Source organism: Corvus hawaiiensis, chromosome 2, assembly GCF_020740725.1.
Source record: "Corvus hawaiiensis isolate bCorHaw1 chromosome 2, bCorHaw1.pri.cur, whole genome shotgun sequence".
Classification (NCBI taxonomy): Eukaryota; Metazoa; Chordata; class Aves; order Passeriformes; family Corvidae; genus Corvus; species Corvus hawaiiensis.
The window spans coordinates 61,321,580-61,338,915 of NC_063214.1; the positions used below are offsets into that span (position 1 = coordinate 61,321,580).

Below are 17,336 nucleotides of genomic sequence, written 5' to 3' on the forward strand. Positions count from 1 at the left end.
ACAGAGGGTCAAGAAAATGAACCATAGACACTCATTAGAGTTTCTTTTCTCCAAGAGGCATTGACAATGCCAGTGTATCTACAGCAATGAAGGCAAAAGTATGGCAAGAATGGGTATTGGTGACAACCCACTTCTATATATCATAAATAAAAAAAAAAAAAAATAAAAGGATACTTCAGTTACATACCACAGAGGCTGCTGAGAGCAATTCAAAATGGGGAGGCAAAGCCATCTCTGACTGGTGCTTCAGGTGATGTCTAGACTACAACAAGGCGCCAAACCATTGGCTCAAAAACCTGGTCATTGCCAACAGCCTGGAATAACAATGATATTGTCCAAGACAACAACATTTCTTGCCTCCTGCCAGGAATAAAGTGTGTGTCACTTGATGGTGAGGGACTTTTCCTCTGACTCAACGCCTGAGGTAAAATCTTCAGTGACCAAAGTCCCCCGCTTACAATCCCTCAGTCCAAGAACAGTGCCCTCGCACCTGTCTTCTGCAGTTTTTTGGGCTATGCTTGTGGTTTTTTGGGCTTGTGGTGAAAGCTACAGATCCCAAACCAGCTCTCAGTCCATCTCCAAAGAGAAGACCCTCTGACTAGAGCCAAAAGATAGAAAGTTGGAGGGAGCTTCCCATGTCCGCAAAGCAATCCTACCCCCAAAGCCTTTGGAGATAGAGAAGATAGATGTGGCTGCATAGTTGAGGTATATGCATATATTATATTTTTTAAGTATATATATATGTGTGTGTGTATGTGTGTGTATATATATATATACACATATATATAGTATGTACGTATGTATATTTTGTAAGCAAATCAGCCCTGAAGAAATTGGTGCAGGGCTGTGTCAGTACCAGAGGCCCTGCAGCACAAATGTGCAATGCACGTGGGCTTTCACTGCTATGAGAAGGTGGGCAACAGCCCACCATGTGGACTGTCTACTTTGGGATGTGCTCACTGAACAAGTCCTTAGAAGCAGCCTAAAAAAACCACACTAACGTGACCACAGGAGGGCTGCTTCTCCTCCACTGGTCCTCCAGTCCTTCCCACTGCCCCAGAAATCCCCCATGACCAGTGAAAACAATTTGCATGATGAACAAACTGCATGTACGTGGCATATGGGTATCATTGGTTATACATCCAGCAGTCAGTCCTGGTTCTTTTGAAAGCCTTATTTCTTCACCTGTAAAACAGGCTTAATAGTAACATGGTTTGAGTTTAGTTTGTTTTGTTTTTTTCAAAGAACATGGAAAGCCACAGCTCAGAAGTCCTTCATGTAACAGATAAAAGCTATTAACAGTGTCTTCGTGGCTCTGGTCAATAAAGCGGAAATAAATTGCTTAGCTAGAAAGGATTATGAACAGTTTTATTAATGTCTGCAAAGTACTTTGAGGCTCTAACATGGGCAGTGGAAACAAATATTGTATAAACATGATGTTATTAAATGACTGCTCATCTCTGGGAAATGGCATGGGAGCGGTTTTTCCGTATTTGTCGTGACTCAGTAATTCCAGGTAAAACACACGTGTTTCACAACTTAAAAAAAGAGAGAACTCTTAACTGTCAGCTCTGTCAACACATCTGAGGAGTCAGAAGCCAAGCCATGTTTTTCCTGGCTTGCCAATTAACGCCACTAGCGGCAATGTTACAGGGGAAATGCTCCTTGCCGTTGCGTTCCATCCTATTCCACAGGATTTCACCTGAGGATGTGAGTATTCTGCCTGTAGGTGAAGGGCTGAGACAGTGTCAGTCACTGCTTATTTAACAGTGCTGCTGACAGACAATGAATCCAAAAGCCTTCAGCTCTCCCTCCCTGTTCAGTTCTGGCTCAGCAGAGTTTCTATATGTAGAACTGCCAAACATTTCTTTTGATTAATAAAAGCAACAATGACTAAATTCACATCGAGGGTCAGTACGCTGGGTGAGAAACACCATTTTCACGGAGTCGCTCTGAAGAATGCAATTTGAGGTACTGAATTACATGATTATTTTTTGTCAAGATGCTGAAAATTATTCATCTTCTCCCTGCCCTAACAACCCATCAAAATGTCACTTCTTTTTCAGTGCAGCTTCTAACCAGTGATATTTAACACGGGTAATTATGCCTCTTCAAATGCAAAGTAGTCAAGTTTTGTAAAGCATGATGCATGGAGCAGTTTTACCAGCTGTTTTCCCGAGCCTGAACTTCTGAGCTAGACTAATACACTGTGATCCTGATGCAGGACTTCTGGTGGTTTCATGAAAAGCATCGGAAGGCGAAAACGTTGTTGTATTGTATTTCTACTGTGTTTGGATGCTGGCCCATGTGGGCTCCAACACCCCCAGAAGCAAGCTGAAGCTGGCCTTGTGGCCATCAACAGTGCTCTGAATATGGCTTATGGAAAAGTTCCATTTAGTTTTACACTTGCAATAACATTGTGCCTTGTATGTTGTTTTTTGTTAGCTGAAAAGCATATGTTTTGACTTTTCCCATCAACGTAGGAGCAATGGCTTGTATTTTAAGTCATGGGACAGAAAAGAAATAACAAAGTCAAGGGTTTCTTTCCAAGCTGCTGCACCTACGCAACATTTTACAAGCTTTTTTTGCTAATTTGCATAATTGCTTTTTGCTATTTTTTACTCACTTCTGCTAATTATCATCACTCAATTTTTTGCACAGAATTAACAACTTGTGAGGACATTTTCATAGCACAGAAGTAAATTTTCTCTGTGAGGGTATTTAATTATTCAATTCTAGCCAAAAGTGCTGACACGCATAAAATGCATCAAACATATTACCCTCTTCACTGGTCCATAGAAAATCTAATAAAATCAAGAGGCACAGAAAACCTTTTGCAAGGTGTTCAGACACTGGAAGACTGGATTTCATCATTTATATGGATTTATTGAAGCTGGTTGATTACCTATTAATTGATTACTACTAACTCTTGTCCAATTTTACATTAGTGGCCAACAGCCATCACCCTTCAGACCTTGCTAGATGATGCACAGCAAGCAGAAATTTGCTCTGATGACATCAGCTGTGAAGCAAAAACCTACTCAAACTAGTAAAGGTATAAAGACCTGACACTGGGTATAAATGCCATCTTGTTACATGCTGGACTTCAGATACTCTCCATCCAATAAGTATTAAAAATATCAAAAACATACAGGTTTTTTCTAATACCAACATCACAGTTTTTGAAAAATAATCACTCTAAAATTGAATAGCTGTAGATTTTACTAGCAGACCCATCAACTACCCATCTCTCATTACACCAATTTCTACTATGACTGTAAAAACAAGCTCCTCCATGATGCCGAAACATAAATAATTCTTGGCAAAATGATAACAAAACCCGTAAGATTTCTAATAGATCTAATTCTGGAAGGATACTTATTTGACAGTCAAGTAAACTGTTGATGTGAAGGGAAGGACTTTTGAGCATGAACTGACTAGCATGATTCCATTTTATTTAGTTAATGAGAACCCCAATTTAAAAAAATTCCCCTAATACACCAGTGCTGGTATATTGGTACATACTACGACCCAGCCTGCCTTTTTGAAGCTACTTTGGGTGACACCTCAATCTTCTGAATGTCTCCAGAGGTACTTTCCTCTTCTTGGTGACTGTAGAGAGAATTTTAAAACCCTGTTAGGAAAGAATATTTCATCAAGCAAGTCAAATTTAGATCCCCTGCTAAGCTGGGCAGAATAGATCCCACATAAATATACAAACTGAACACTAAAAGAAAGCTGTTTACTCATGTAAGTTTACTCTGGGTGCTGCAGTGAGTGAACATGCCCACCTGAAAGATGGCTCTGGTGACTCTTGTAGCTTGTGTGAGATCCTCAGTATTTCTTAGAGATTGAAGCCCCTTCCAGATGACACCCCAAGCTGGGGGACTGTCCCCGTCTCAAAGATGACAGCTTCATAACATCCATTTTTATAGTGTGGATTTACACCTGAGGAGAAGGTTATATGTCAGAATGGGAACACTGCATTGGTAAACCTTGCCTTTCATTCTGTAGGATGGGAGATTCACACATGCCAGTTATTGCAGGCAAGACAACAATTAAATGAGCCCTGGGGACAGTCCAGCTCACAGCAGGCACCATGGCTGGATCTGGCTGCCTCTGAGAGCACAGGAGCATGGGCACCTCTCTTGGACTAAGCTGACACCAGCTCAGCCCCACAAGGGGACTTGGTGCCCAATGTGCAGGCAATCAGTTCAGAAATCGTTAACTGGCCTCAAACTACCTAAACTACCCCTGGAGAGATTGAAGGTGTCATCACGTTCAACAGAGCAGACACTGAAATACTGGTATTGGAAAACCCAGGGTGCTACTTTTACCTAGCAGCAAGGACCTTTTTTTTTAAGAAACCATCCATTTGCAGAACGATGTGCACCTAAAGTTTTATCCTCAGTGAGTATTCTTGATTTTTGTTCACAGGCTGCATGTAGATAATACTTCTCTCTTAGTGACACACCATACTACACACAGAGGAGTCAGACACAGCGGTGATTATCTTGTGGACAATCCCTTGTTTCTCTTGGAAACGTTTCAGGGGTGAAGTAACAGGAACCACACTGAAAAAAAGTCAAACAAACAGTACAGTATTATGGCAACTGATTACATTGCATTCAAAAAAACATTAAGGGTCTTGCTCTATCTCCTTTTTCTTTTTTTTTTTTAACTTGCACGTATATTTTTTTTCCCAATCCCTGTCCTTCCTCCAGCACCACCTCTCCAAAATCTTCCTGCTGGGATTCATGTACAAAGCAAAATAGCTAAATTAACTGTTCAGTACTGTTCCCAGAGGAGATCCAAACTGTAGGATACACACTGGTTTCAAGGCTGCTAGTCAAGCAGTGTATTTGACTGTGAAATTAAAGATGGCCCTGGGGATTCCTTCTGTGGTCACACAAATGAGCAGGGTAAATTTCAGTATACAATACATAACATTCAGAGCAGGATGATCACAAAGTTGGTAGTTAAGGCAAATTAATGGTCAGTCAAGTAAAAAAAAATTGTCATGATCATACAATGATCACTTATCACTCCTGTAACTTCACAGATTGTTCCTATTCCTAACAAAGTGCTTTAGGGTATCCCAAAACTTGAATTGCACCAATAATGAAATCATTCTTGGAAAATATTAAGTTCAAGGCTAGTTACCATGTTCCACCACAAATTATCTGGCCTTAAGTACACATTTGCTTCTAAACTCCTGGAACTTAGACACAAATGTATAAATAAGCATTTACCCTAAAACTATTTGGTCTGGGAAAGGAAAAGCTCTAATTTAGAATACAACATGGAGAATGTACTTCTTTAAAATCAGGATAGTCCAGGTTAAATGCCTCTGATTGCAAGGCAGTATGGCATGAAGCAAGAATCCATTTTTCAACAGAGCAAATCAAACCAGAATGCAAATAGAGTTAACTATGCTGGAAACCATAAACTCTGGGATGACTGACTGTGAAACACCAGTGTCACGAGCTGGCACTAAATTACACCACCTGTTGATTGTGCTTTGCTTCACTTTCTGGAAGGGGTAAAGGTACAGTTTTATGGCAGGAGAACTGCCTAAACTCCAGCTGGTGTGTACACAGCTCTTGGTATTTGAGTCTAGACTCAGAAGCAGACACAGCCTCCTACCCAGACTGGCTGAAAAAAAGTTATTTATTTGAGCCACTGCCACAGGGACAAAGAGCCACCACCCACTTCTCCCCATCTGGTAGTGCTCGGGCATCGCCAGATCAAGCCACAGCTTGTGTCCTCATTCTTATCATGAAGCATAATGAAAAGGAAAGGGAAAGGGAAAGGGAAAGGGAAAGGGAAAGGGAAAGGGAAAGGGAAAGGGAAAGGGAAGAAAGAAGAGGCAAGATAGAACAAGAAACAAGAACAAGATAGAAATAGCTATACTTCTAGCTAACCACTTTCGAATGTAGCCAACATTTAAAAAAAAATAATAAATTATTTGAATACTTTCTGTCATCTATGTTTAAATCAAATTTCACTTAGAGCAGCAGATTTCTGTATTACTAATATTTTGCTACAGGGCTGCCCACTAAACCAAGGGCTGCTTCCCAGTAGACCCCTCACTCTGCCACAAATTGCACAACAACACAACGAAACAGAAATAATGCATCTGGAAATACATGATATATTTAAAACCTGCAATCAAAGAGAGCCCAGTGGGGAGCAAAGAACACTGGTATGGGCTCTATGGCACTTCCATGGCATGGACCCTCTGTCCCCGAATACAATCTGCCTGATACATGCTGGAAAACCTCACCAGGCCAGCCCTTCATTCCTGATTGTCCTTGGCATGGATCCAGGTTTAACCATGCTGGCTTCAGCCAGATAGATTACTGAGGGAATGAGGGAAGATGGATAAATTCACCCACTAGTCTGAGGGCCAAAAACATCTGCTGGAGTCATGGAGTTGTTGGTTGGCTGAGTTCACATAAAGGAAGCCCTCTGGGAGTTGGTACCCAGCTCTTTGGAGTTTTGAGGGTTGTCCTCGGAGACCGCAGCATTTTGCTACCTAGGGGCAGGAGAATGTCAAACCAACCAAGAAATCTTGCAGCCTATTAACACAGCATGACACAGGCAAAATGCTCTTTGTGACTATCAAAAAGATATTAAAATCAGGAGGGGTTTTTTAAAAGAAATCCTTGAGTCTGCACACAGCCCAAAGGCTGAGCTCACTCCACTAAATTAAAGGTTTCAGATGTGCAAAAATTTGTAGTGCATCCATCTCAGGAGATGTGAATGTGGCACCAAAGTGATGGGCAGCTGCACAAGTGCCAAAGACAGTTAAAATGTTGTAGCTTTTCTTTTTGAGTAGCAGAACCCAAACAGAATTAATATTGAGATTAAATAGGAGGATTGTTTCTCTGCAATTTTCAGAGGAAGTTTCTTATCCCTGATGCTTGATAAGTATTTCATGTGGTGGTGTTTGGCAACAGTGTTATGTCAGATTCATTTGTGTGATTCACTTCACCAGCTTTTGGAATCAATGGCTGTTGCTGAAATAACTCACTAGTCCACAACACTCTGGATTAAGTAAATTTTAGAAACACCTTAATCTTTGATGCCTAGATAAGATTAATTTTAAAAATCCATATGTTAAATAAGTAAATTTATAATCCAAAAGCTGCATACTGTGACCCTGTACCAGACCTTACAGCTGAGTTTTGCCACTCTCTGATGACTAAGGAGTTGCAATAAGTGTTGTCCTTGTGGTATAAATACAATTTCCTAGCAGTCTGCTGTGTCTGAGTCATCCCAAACACTAAAGGAATAAAAGGTCTCTCCCTTCATTTTTTGCTTCTCATATCTGAGCAGGAGGCATGGAACATTTTAAAGACCATTCCCTGGTTCAAAGCTCGTTGAAATCAGCAGGAGCCTTTCTGCTGAATTACTTAGTTTTGGATCAGAGCCACCATTCTTTAATATGTTAAACAGTGAAGTTTAAAAGTTACCTCCTTCCATTACTAGTCTCAAAATATGGAGATGTTTTATAACAGTTATGTTTATAATTGGAGATTGCAAATCCCATTAACCTGGTCACTATGGGAAATGCATATATAGATACAAGGTAAGAGCCTGATCCTCTATAAATATTAACACATTTTCAGCTGAAAGTTATGTCTTTGGCACTCATATAAGTGTTGCAGGTAGGAGCTAAGGCAGGAGTTAATGTGCATTTTGGATGTGCATCCTAGAATCTTTTGAGGAGTAACCCCACTCTGTAGCATGACAAATTTACTGCTATACACTGACTGCTATTGCCTGCCAGTTATATCCTTTACTAGTCAATCTGTTAGTTATAGACCACAAGCCATGGAAAGGCCAAACCTATTTTTCCTGGGCTCTGCACTTCACTGGCTGTGAAGCATTTGGAAATCTTAAGCATATCTTGTGATTCAAACTTGAGCCCCTTAGCAAAGGGACTGAAAAGCAGGAGCTCAGAAGTTTGGACTATCATCAAACACACACTGTCTCTGTGCACCTGAATTTCCACTTCTGTAGAAATGGAACCTCTTCTGAGTATGACAGAAATAAAAGTTGTGTTAAATGTTCTGTGAGGTCTTTCAAATGTTTTTTACAGAAAATCTTTTCTGATTAAAGGATAGAACTTTATTTCATGTCTTAGTTTAAAGGTCAGACTGGATTAGAAGGGGGCTTTTGTTCACAGACGTGTTCTCATCATAACTTCACTCTCATGCTATGACATAGGCAGCAAGAATGATTTGCCCAGAATTTTATGAGAATGGGAATGAATTCTTATTATACATTTATTCAATGGGGGAGGGAGAAGATATGATCTGTCCTTTGCAAATTTACTTTGTGGTTAACAAATATATGGAGAAACAATCCTATTTTAGTGAATGCTGGCTAAATATTTAAACACTGAAATACTAATTCCACAGCATTTTTTAAGTTACTATCCATCCTATTTCTGTAAAATATCTCCTAAGAATTATAGTGTTGAATCCTGAAATATTTATTGAAGCAACACTATGTTTTCCCTGGGTAACAACTCAGTAATGACTTCAGCATATAATTCGTATTATTTAAGTCATATGCAGCATCCATATTTTAAGCAGTATGTCAGCTCCTTTAAATTGTATCAACACTGTGTTGTATAAGCGTGTGGCAGGAATAGAAGCAGCTTTTGTTTGAAGCTACTATTTAAATTTTCACCAGAGAAAGAGAAGGTAGTAATTTATCCATGGAAATAAGATGTTTCTGAATATTACAAAATAACCATTATTTATGGTTAACTGCATCCAGAACCTTTTCTAAACTTGATGTGAACTTCTGCAATCCTTCCAAAGAATGTTTTTAGTCAATCCTGTATGACATCTATAGCCATAATCTGGGGAAAGTAGAGTAACTGGATACCAGTATTTAGTACTAGTAGGATTTACTCCGTCCCTTACTATTTATCAATTATGTTTATAATGCCCCAGTAACCAATGAGTACAATAAAGATACTGATTACATTCTTGAGAAATGAGCCTTTTAAATTGTAATGCTGAACTGCTGAGCTTACAGGCAGACAGATAAAGAAGAGCTTCATTTTATTGTGATTACAATGTGATGTGAGAAACTATGCAACTCAAAAATGTGAAAAAGTTACTATCAACATTGTTTTTTCATTTGTTGAAAGAAAATAGACTGGATTTTTTTCTATCAAAAGCAAAGTAAAAATCTTATTTAGCTCAGGATGAGAATCTGAACACAAATTAACTGATTTTTAGGTCCATGAAGATTTGTGGCAGCACTACTCATGCCATTCCCATCTGCCAGTAGGAGTAGACATTATTTTCACTGTGTGCATGTATGTCATTTTCCTGGGCCTAGTTTAAAAAAATACATAAATCCAGATGCTTTTGAGAGCTAAAAGTCAAAGATATGAAGAAAGATAGTTCCTGAAGAAAAAAAACAAACAACTCGGGAGGTTACATCAGGCTTTCATTTTTAACATGGCCATGATTTCATCACTCTGTGGTTGGCTAGACAGATCACTAACATTTTTGGTAATTAACACTGTTTTTGTCACTTTGTGAAATTGTTTGCAAATCTATATTTACATAATTGTTTCTCCAAACTGCAGCAGAATCTGTCACAGGCATGTGTCACAGAATAAGCTGGTTTTAGACCTGCTTGTTGTCTGACCTCTCTGATTGTTACGCATACAAGGTTTTACCTTCTTCCTCTTAATTAGCTGGCCCCTGTTGTGCTGAGGTCTTTTACAAGCTTGAAAACAAGTAGCCTTTGTTTCCTGGTAACCAATCTTTAACTTCAGAACTGTCATCACAGATGTTGCAAAAGAGTTTCCATTTTGAGCTGCAAAAAACCATTCATACAGATATTTATCTGTTTTGTATAGTCACTCACAAGAGTAAACCTGTATGTAAACTATGTAATGTCAATGGACCCAGCCAACACCTCCAGTCCTGGTCCTAATGCAGTCTGCCTGTGTGGCATTAAATCAAGGATCAAGGCATTGCTGGGGTACTCAGTTTCAGTCTTACTCGAACAATGACTGCATTTTTATTCAAAGAGGTACCCTCAGCAGTGAGGCACCATGTGTTTATGGCATTGAGTTTCAGCCCTCTCATGGCCTGGAGACAAGTGCTGTGAAGCTCTGGACCCCGTGGTGAGAGCACCAACACAGAAAATACAGCCTTTGGAAAATTAGAGTTATCTTGTCTCAGAAATTGCCTGTAGAGTCTCCTATTATGGATGTGAGCTTTTCATGTTTCCATTCTATAGTCTATTGTGAATGTTGAAATCCTGTCCTCCTTTCAGGCCTAATGCTTTCTGTAAAGCAGCTATAGAAAGGAAATTTCAGGCTGTGCCTACTCCTTTCGCTGTGAACAGAATATTAAACTGTGAGAGAACAAGAACACCAGGGAATTAAAAAAAGGCATTGTAAGAAGGAAAAAACTACACATGCTTTTAGTCTTTCTACTGATAACAGTCATACAGCAGCAAATTTAACCCACATTTTTGGGCTCTCATTGATGGATCTGTCATGTTTCTAATCATATCTCAGTCTTTCACAAAGTCTGGCACTGTCCACCACACAAACAGAAGATGCATTAATCCCAATAGCAGACTGTTAAATTTTGTGTTCTGCTTCTTTTTACAGCTGCTTGCCATGGAGGTACCTTTACGTAAGGCACTTTTTAAAGCATATAAAGAAAAACTCCAACTTCCCAGGGCAAAGCAAGATGTTTACAGGTGTTGCGTGCCTTAACACCTCATCACCCCTTCCACACCACTCTTACACACCTTTTTATCGCACTTCTGGCATGTCTGAAATGACCTCAAATTATCAGACTGTTTGCTCTGCTCCTCCCACCACGTGGAAAATCATACAGGATGTAACTGGCCATTTGGCAGATCAGGAAGCATACAAGTAGTTGTCACATTACCATTCAACATTTCCTCCATCCCCAGCTGTAGGGTCCCAGATGAAAGGCTGTTGAGGGGGGGAAATCCACATCTGGTTTTCTGGACAATGTGTTCACTTATGTCAGATGTTCTGAGAGGTTTCTTAAACCACTTAAGCAAGGGTTATCCTGTTTCTCAATATCTGACAGGTATTGATGCAGATGTATCAGGAAAGTATTTTAAAACAACAAACTTAGTAAATAGTTATGGCTCAGTATAAATTACAGAGCAACCTCTCTTTGGAGCCTTATCATTCCTCTGCTATCTTTTTTTCTCTTAATTTGTCTGTGAGGGAAAGACAGTAAAGGTCAAGGAAAGAGACTTCTATTTTGAGGGGCATGAGTCAGTCATTCACTGAGCCTCTAATAAATGTGCATCAGGTAAAATAAAGTTCTAGCTTCCTCTTTTTAGTTGGTCACACTAAATTCCTGGCTTTACTGATGACTACATGGCCACTTCACATGGAAAATTGGGAATTTAAAAAAAAAAACAAAAAAAACCAGAAGACTAAACAAAAGAAGCAGGATTAGAAGGTCTCTGTAAATGTGAATTATCACTAAAGACTCAGGTCTGTTGCCCACGCACAGATATTTAGAGGCACTTGATGTTCCCTGTAGAGTCCTGCCTGGACTCCATCTCCTGGCCTACAGCTCCCTCAAAAGCTTTGTGTCCTACCCCTCAGTCCACCTTGGAGGTCTCAGACACCACAAGGCATCTATGTTTAGGCAGCCTAATCCCTAAGCCACGAGAGTTTGATATTCAGGTCCAGACTGTAGACACATAAATATACTTTCTAAATGTGGGTGTCTTCATGTGATCCATCTCCCATTATAGCAGGTGGAGACTCACAGGGGCAGAGGAGTCTGGAGAGCTGTTCTGCTCTCCCTAAAGCAGCCACCTGTGTCTGGCTGGTTGAGCAGCGCCCCTGACTGTGAGGATGGGGCTGACTAGCTCACTTTCGCCAACCAGCAGCTTGCTCACAGCTGGGAGATCAGTGCTTAGACCTAGTGTTCACAGCCAAGAAATAAACCTGAAAACTCAATCATTTTTTTTGTGAGAAGCTGTTGGTGAGAAGGAAGATTCCAGTCTGAAACCTTTGTTCCACACAGTCTCAGACTTTCTGAATTTCGGTGACATCGGCTGTGATGAGCTGAGCCCCTGAAGAGGTCTCTGCAAGTATTGCCTGACAGATTGTACCAGGTGAGCTTTGCAATATGCCACAGAAATAGAGGTAGAGGGTTTGGGATGACATGAAATGCTCGTGAACACATCCTCTAGTGAAAAACCCTCAAGTCAAACATGGCAAGTCCAGCAGAGAGGAGGCACCCAGTACAACACAGCAGCTCCAGGGGTCTTGACTTCAGCTGCCATTAACAGAAGATTGCAGACCTGGCAGGGGCTATTTAAAGTATTCTTTTAATCCACACAGAGAGAAAAGCTGCTAAAACCTGTTTTCCACTCAATGAATCCGTTCTCCAGGGTTCTTCAAAGGCATCACTGCTTTTCTTGGCATTCCACTGATCTAGTGCAATGCATCATATCGGCGGGGTCCCTGTGAAAAACTGTATTAGCTCTATTAACATCACCAAGAAAACCCTTGGGCAAGATGTAACAAGTTACAAAAGCAAGTCATTAGTATGTGTTTACCTATAACACCCCTTCCACAGGACCAGCTAAGACTTCTCTTCATTAATTTCCTACTGCTCTATGCCTAAGAGGGTCATTTCTTAAAATCTGAGATACATTTAAAAACCCCAGAAAATTAAGGGCTAACCCATAGCCCAAAGTAAAAAATGTTTACCACTAACTGAAAGCTAATTCAAAACCATCACCCATGCTCTTATTTTCAGAACAAGTTCTCCAAGGTGCAGCAAGAGACACTGACAGCAACTGAACAGGACAAAAAGGGGGAAAGAAAAAGAAAACATTTCCTGTTGTCCACCTCCTGCTGTACAGAGCAAAGGCTTGCAGTATTGGGTGCTAAAAGACAGTCAGTGCCTACCATTAAATGTGCAAAGAGAAGAAACATGGTAAGTAGCTGGGAAGAATGGGTTTTTTTTTCCTTGTTTCACTTACGAGTTCACATGATTTACATATCTGTGTAGCTACTTGAAACTAGTGTGAATACCAACATCCAACACCTGCACATCAACAATAAACAATTTCCAAAAAGCTTCTGCAACTCCTCTGAAATTACATTACTCTGCCAGTCCAAGCAAAAAACATTACAATATCCAGGGAAAAAAAAGAAAAAGAAAAAAGGGGGAGGGGGGAAAGTGTTTAATTTTCTCCCTATCTATGTATTTTAGTGATTTCTTAGGTACCCATTCTTGTGGACTCTTTACTGTGACAGACTACAGACTTTTGTCTTGTGAATCCCTTCCTCTGTTTTCATAAATTCAATACACTTTTCACCTAGTCTGAAAATATTCCTAACACCTATTTACTTACTCTTCTTTTCTTTTCTTTTTTAATTTTTTTTTTAATTATTAAGGTAACATCAAATGGAAAGTTTATGAACATTGTTTTTTAATAGGGAAAGGAAATTTTGGGAGGTTTCTACTGCATTTGAAAATGCCTTCAAAATATACCTCACATTTGAGAATACAGCACCCAAGGGAGAACAAAGCACAATCCTTGTCTTGCTCAGAGGAGTGGCTCATATGCTTTAAGATGATCCATATTCTGTGTTTGGCTGGTTACTGAAGCATCCAATTTTCAGAATGAAGCCCCCACTGAAAATAGGTGTATGACAGTATATGATATCGAATCCATATTTTATAATTATTTTGATACCACATTTCTTTTAATATGCTGTTTTCAGAACTGCCTGCTTCAGTATTTATTCTGAGTACCACATGCAATGTTCAGCCAGACAGACACCGAGGCATCAGCATTAAACTGAAAAGATGAATGTCCACTCCACCTGCTTCCTTTCCTCTGTTTCACACCTTAACACATGCACATGCTTACTCAGTGCTCACTGTGGATTTCTGACATGTCTTTCTAAACTCCCAAAAGACAGCTTCACATGGCTGTGCTATTGAACACTGGCTTCCTTCCCATCAATAGAGAGGCCTCTAACTCTTCCTAGGAAATACTAATAACTGTGACAATCATATAATTATTTTGTTTATTCTTAATTCTGTCAGAGAAAACAGAGTGAGCAGAGAAAACTTCCTAAGGAAACAGGATTTGAGTTGTCTCAGCAAAGTTTTACACGTTGTTTAAATATATGTCTTTTTACATTAAAAAAAAATCATTCAAAGCACCTTGGCTAACAGTTTGCTGCCTGGTTTGAGGCAGTTTAACCTTAAGGTGTGGCAAGCTCTGGAAACTTAGTGACTCACTGAGTAATAACCAGCTACAACATAAAACATCAGCCTACATACAATTTTCCAACCTCATTCTGTAAATCTTTTACTTGAAAAGAAAAATAAAACAATTATCTAATTTAGTCTGTTTTTAATCTTTATGGCAAAAAGTAATACGCTTAAGGAATATTATTCTTTCTTGAAAACATACTAAGATACTAAAGAAAATCACAAACAAGTCCTTGGAAGCTTCTTTGAAGTTTTACTCTCCATTTCTTCATTTTAATTTTATTTTAAAGTGATATGATATGCAAGTATCTACAGCACAGAAAAATAAACTTGTAATATCTGTGGCATTATTATTATTGGCAAAGAAAGCAAGAATGGGGCACACAGATTTTTAAAATAATAATAAAAGAAAAAACCACAGAAAATACATATTTTCTCTATTTTTCCAGACAGGATACGTGTTATGTTACCCCCCACCCCCATGCAAATAATCTTTGTTTGCAGAAATATTCCAAATTACTCCAAACACAGGACCAAATGAAGAATGCTGTTAGCTCTCAAAGGCTTCACCTCATTAAATTTCTTTTTCCCAAAGAAAACCTTTTCCCAAGGGGAAACCAACATTTCTGAGGAGTGAGAAGGAAGAGACACAGAAAAGGCAGAATCTCACCCAAAATTGTAGTCGGGATGTGGCTGGGTGCACATCCGGATCTGAAAACTACAAAGTGCTCCTAGAGTCTCTGTTCAGGATTTAGTGTCTACATACATGGACACATAAATCCATAGAACCTCGAGTGAGTACGGAGTAAGGCCACCACCAGATACAAGTATTCTCCATTTACTAGAATGCAGTTAGGTGGCTGTGACATTCAGGATACGATCTTCTCTCCTGGAGCTGCTCCAACTTCCTTTGCCAAAAAAAATAACGTTGTTCAAAGGTAAAAGCAGATGGGTCTGGTGGGATATATCTCCACAGCTGATGGACTGTGGTGGGTTGATCCTGGCTGGATGCCAGGTGCCCACTAAAGCTGTTCCATTGCTCTCCTCTTCAGCTGGACAGGGGAGAGAAAATCTGACAAATTAAGGGCAGGGGGAAATCAGTCACCAGTTACCATCACAGGCAAAACAGACTCAATTCAGGAAAACTGATTGAATTTATTACCAATCAAATCAGAGGAGGATAATGAGAAATAAAAGCAAATATTAAAACGACTTGCCCCCAACCCTCCCTTTTTCCTAGGCTCAACTTCACATCCGAATCCTCTCCCTCCTCTTGCCCCACAGCACAGGGATATGGGGAATGGGAGTTGTGGTCACATTTCATCACATGTTGTCTGTGCTGCTCCTTTCTCCTCAAAGGGGTGGACTCCTCTGGCCCTCCTCCAGCATGGATCCCTCCCGCAGGAGACAGAACTCCAAAAACTTCTCCAATGGACATCCTTCTCCTGGCTGTTTTGCATGAACTGTTTCAGCATGGGTCCCTCTCATGGGGTAGAGTGAGGGTCCCCCATAGGATCACAATCCTCATAGGATTGAAAGCAAACCTGGTCTGCTCTCCATAGGACCACAGGTCCTTCCAGATTTCTGTTCCAGCATGGACTTCCCATGAGTTCACAGCTTCTCATGCATCTACCTGCTCTGGTGTGAGGTCCTCCACAGGTGGCAGGTGGATCTCTGCTGCCTCTGAGATGTCCATGGTCTGCAGGGGCACAGCTGCCTCACCATGGTCTGCACCAGTGCCTGGAGCATCTCTTTCTCCTCCTTCTTCACTGACCTGTGTGTGTCTGTAGGGCTGTTTCTCTCACATATTCTCATTCCTGTTCCCAGCTGCTGCTGTGCAGCATTTTTTCGTCTTTATAACTCTGTTGTCCCAGAGGCACTGCCACCATCTCTGATGGGCTTGGACTGGGCCAGTGGTGTGTCCATCTTGGACCCACCCGGCATTGACTGTGTTGGACATAGCAGGAGCTTCTGGCAGCTTCTCACAGAAGCCAACCCTGTAGCCCCCCACTACCACAACCTTGTTATGCAAACCGAATACAGGCACATGCTTTGCAAAAAGACCAGAGAAATGATTGAGGGGATGTCTTCCAAACAAGAAGCCTTTTATCAGTACTGAAGCAGCTCATCCCACTCAGAACTAAACTTAGGAGCTAAATTATGAAGCATCAGTTTTGCTTTTCTCTATGACCTTGGATACCACAAAATACACTTATTTTGAAAGACTCTGAGATATAATTCCCTGTTGTATTCTGTATCCCCTTTCCAGATGCCAGAATGAATGCAGCCATTTCCAATTTCTATTCCAAGATTTAGATGAACAGGTTTGGGGAGTCAATTTCCTTTCAGGTAAGAGCCTCACCTCTCTTGGCTTGACTTCCTTTACTGACAAGCCTTTGGTTCCTGTCTTGGCCAGATTTTTCTACCACATTATACCAAATGAAGGGATTAATCAGTGGCACAAAAACCAAATAAATGCAGAGCTCTCCACAGAGTTTAAATTCTTTTTAAAAAGGAGATCTGTGAGTCCAACATCAACTGCCTAATTTTGGTAGGAAGCATGAGGTTACTTCAGAGAGGGGAGGCAGTGAACTGTGTATTTGTGGCATTCAGATTGGTGATACAATGTAGCTCCAAAACAGGAATAACCCACGCTGCCAAAAGCTACAGAGTTAAGTGTGATGCAGATGATGGACAGAGGTGCAGAAATACAGCAGACTGATCATTTCTAGTGTCGCTCCATTGTGTGCCAAGTGTACAGGTGAGGTAATACTGGAGCCAGCCCAGTGCTTTCCAGAAAGAAGCATAAAGGCAAAGTTTGCCAGTGTACAGCCTGGGAAGAATTAAATACACCAAATTTTCATACTGATCCTTTTAGAGTCAATGTTTTTTCACAAATCACCATGGCTTTTCCAGTGGTGTGTTTAAATACCAAGTGAAATTGCATGGCTAATTTAACAAAATTGCCTTGGCATGTGTGAACCAGGTGACTGCGTGCGCAGAACCCCTAAAGCAGCCAAGAGGCCACAAAGGCGGTCAGCCTATGCC

General features: G+C 40.4%; 1 long non-coding RNA gene across 3 annotated transcripts in view; it reads right to left on the reverse strand.

Annotated features, from left to right (window-relative positions):
- Positions 1 to 758: 758 nt before the first annotated feature.
- LOC125321931 overlaps positions 759 to 17,336 on the reverse strand; it is a 41,734-nt gene continuing 25,156 nt past the window's right edge. For 2 of the 3 annotated variants that reach the window (XR_007201769.1, XR_007201768.1), the window contains exons 2-3: positions 3,792 to 4,574; positions 759 to 3,612 (exon numbers count right to left, since the gene is read on the reverse strand). This is a non-coding gene — a long non-coding RNA (uncharacterized LOC125321931). The remainder of the gene's footprint in view (positions 3,613 to 3,791; positions 4,575 to 17,336) is intronic. The other variant, XR_007201770.1, reaches the window with a different exon arrangement.